General features: G+C 36.9%; 1 long non-coding RNA gene across 1 annotated transcript; it reads right to left on the bottom strand.

Annotated features, from left to right (window-relative positions):
• Positions 1-465: 465 nt before the first annotated feature.
• Positions 466-1,678, bottom strand: LOC127977734 (uncharacterized). Its single transcript, XR_008158297.1, has 3 exons — positions 1,429-1,678; positions 722-975; positions 466-561 (listed from the first exon to the last, which is right to left on the bottom strand). It is a non-coding gene; the product is annotated as an uncharacterized LOC127977734 (long non-coding RNA).
• Positions 1,679-3,375: the final 1,697 nt, after the last annotated feature.

Raw genomic sequence — 3,375 nt, 5'->3', positions numbered from 1 at the left:
AAGCTTGAAAATACTGATTATCTAAACTATAAATGGATTAACAAATATTATGAGAAAACTAAAAATATATTAATTTATGTTGTAAAGACAGACAAAAGTCTTATAGGTTTGGAATGACTTGAGGGCAAGTAAATGATTTTTTGTGTGAACTTTACCTCTAAGAGTAATGACTCTCCAAATCAGACAACTCCAAAGTTGGTTTGAGTTCTGCAATAAAAAACACAGACATCAATGGTCTTAATGAAATGAGCACGTAATCACACTGTTGTTGCATCAAAATGTGAAGTAAACTGGCAGGAGACAACAGAAAAATTTATTTTCTAAAAATAACTTACATAAAATCTCAAAGGAATGATGCTCTCCCATGTCTCTTGCTTTTAACATCTACAAAAACAAAAAACAAACATTATTTTACTCTTAGTAAAAAAACAACAACTGATAACATGAAATTATGAAGTTTACTTGCCTTAAACGATCTTTCCCTCTCTTCAGAAGAAGCTGAGAAAACCACCTCCTCACACAAGCAGACTTCTGTGTCCTTAACTCCAGTTAGTTTGAGTTCTGCAAAGAGGGACATCAATGGTTTCAATAAAATATTAACATATACATACATACATATATAAAATCACACTGTTGTTGCATCAAAATGTGAAGTTAACAGGCAGGACACAACAGAAACATTAATTTTCTAAAAAAAAAAAGTAATAATAATTTAACTTACATCAGTCTAAAAGAATGAAGTTATCTTGTCTCTGGATTTCAACATCTAAAAAAAACACACACATTATTTTAGTCTTAGTAAAAATAAAGATAACTTGATGTTATTCTGAAGTTTACTCTCCTTAAACCGTCTGTCTCTCTCTTCAGAAGAACACCTCCTCCTCATCCTCACACAGGTCTGTGACTCCTCACACAAACAGCTTCTGTGTCTTTAACTCTCAGCGCGAGGACAATGAAGACACAAGCTTGACAAGTCTGAAATATTACATGTAAAACATACTTTTAACAGTTACCACTTCAACAGCCTCAAAATAATTATGCTAGTCTGTACTACACAATGCCGTTTCCTTTAGGAGACAAACATACATTCAGTTTAACCGCGAAAAAAAAAAGACAAATTCACATGAGCGTAACCGTGACCATAACCGTCTGTTAACGCCTCAAAAAGTACAGATAATGTAAAATCTTATGTAAATATGACAAAATACACTCACAGACGTTATATTAAAAGTACATCCTCCGTTCAGTGACGTTACATGAGGCAGTTAAGACCTCCGTGTCCGAGGCGAAAACCGCGTCCGTTTTTTATATATATATATATAACGTTAAGCTCCTTTGTTTCCGCCTTTCATAAAACCTTCCGCCTTTCATACAACCGGGTAAACAATAAAAGATAACTTTACATTTTGAATATTTAACGTTACTTACCATAGTCTTTCACTCGCTTCTCGCTTCTATCACGCTAAGAAAATGGCGGCTGCTCGCACTGGAGACGTACGATTTTGACGTGACGTGCGTGCTCTCCTTCACGTCCGCGTCCTCAACCCACCTCGCTGGGTTAAAAAAGAGAGTTATTTTCAACCCAAACTTGGGTTAAAACATCCCAAAGTCCTATCCAACGGCCTCAACCCAGCAGTTGGGTTGAAAAAACAACCCAGCGTTTTTTAGAGTGTATGTTCAAAACCGATTGAATTACAGTGTTGATTGGAAATTAGATTTGCGTCCTAGTTAGTGCAAATGTTGCACTCTTACTGGAGATTTCATCATAACCAAGGTTTCACAAATATACCACACCAAGGTTACCATCAAAGGTAAGGATACATAATGTATGCTACAACAAAAGCACAAGAGAGCACATAAAAGAAAAAGTAAACAAACCACCACGAATACACACCCATGTAACCTCTCTACAGACCAGCAAGCAACTCATGCCAGGCCAACTAATATGAGAAATTCAATAAAAAGTGCCATAACTAGTTAAGCTTGCTTATACGAAGTCATTAGCCAACCAACAATAAACCCAAAAATGTGTTTCTCTCAAGCCATCTAAGATGAGCTTGTTTCATTATAGGAAGATATTTGGAGAAATTAAGCATTAAATCACTTGCTCACTCAATGAGAGTACAAACAACTGATAAAAACATCACACTGATCCAAAAATTAAAAAGGCACAACTCCAAAAGCTGATTATATTATTAAACAGGTGTTTCCAACATCAAACCTTTGATATCGGCCAACATATGAGTCCTCTATTCATAATATTGATTTCTTTGTGTAGTGAAAAAGCCATCTCTTCTGAAAGAAATGTGAATAGATCAAGCAATATTTCCAAGTGAAAACAGTACAAAATATTTCTAAACAAATGTGTTGCTAGATTTTGATCTGATAGGACAACAAGGGATGGAGTTTATAAGTTGGCAATATACCAGCAGAAAATTGTCCACCGGTGAGATTGTGGACTATTATCTCTATCGTGGTTACATGCTCATGTGACGTTGCTGTGATACATGGCCAAGAAAACTTAGCATTGCGGTTTAAAAACAAGTGATATTAAGCCATTGGAATGCAATCACTGGCGAAAGAGAACTTATCTTGCTATGCGCACACGTCTGAGACGTCTGAGTTTCTAAGTCCTGTCAGAGAGGTGTGCACACATGAAGATGGTGCTCACAGAGCGTGGGAGTTATTTTTTAAACTTTAAAGTCCTTGGAAAGTTAATTACACTTCTACGTGTCAAAATGCCCATCTTTACAAGTATATTCATGAAGACAGTAATTTATATTTTAAGTGAAATCAGACAGCTGAGAAAGAAAACACATGTGCAACAGTATATCGTTTCTGGGAAGCTCTTAAAGTGAAAGTGAAAGTGACGTGACATTCAGCCAAGTATGGTGACCAATACTCAGAATTTGTGCTCTGTATTTAACCCATCCGAAGTGCACACACACAGAGCAGTGAACACACACACACACACACACTGTGAACACACACACAGAGCAGTGGGCAGCCATTAATGCTGCGGAGCCCAGGGAGCAGTTGGGGGTTCGATGCCTTGCTCAAGGGCACCTAAGTCGTGGTATTGAAGGTGGAGAGAGAACTGTACATGCACTCCCCCCACCCACAATTCCTGCCGGCCCGGGACTCGAACTCACAACCTTTCGATTGGGAGTCCGACTCTCTAACCAATAGGCCACGACTTCCTCTTAATGTTACAGCAGTGCAATATTTTTCTGTCTCTCGTTTATGTCAGTTAAACAACAAGAGAAATAAAAATGCTTAATGCTCTTGACTAAATCACTTTTGTAACTTTAGTAAGAAGAAATATGAATTTAATTCACACAGTAAATTAAATGTATACATTGAATTACTTTATAC

The sequence above is a fragment of the Carassius gibelio genome, chromosome B18 (assembly GCF_023724105.1).
Source record: "Carassius gibelio isolate Cgi1373 ecotype wild population from Czech Republic chromosome B18, carGib1.2-hapl.c, whole genome shotgun sequence".
NCBI lineage: Eukaryota > Metazoa > Chordata > Actinopteri > Cypriniformes > Cyprinidae > Carassius > Carassius gibelio.
The sequence above is the reverse complement of the archived record's forward strand: the minus strand, read 5'-3'. Positions and strand labels throughout refer to the sequence as shown.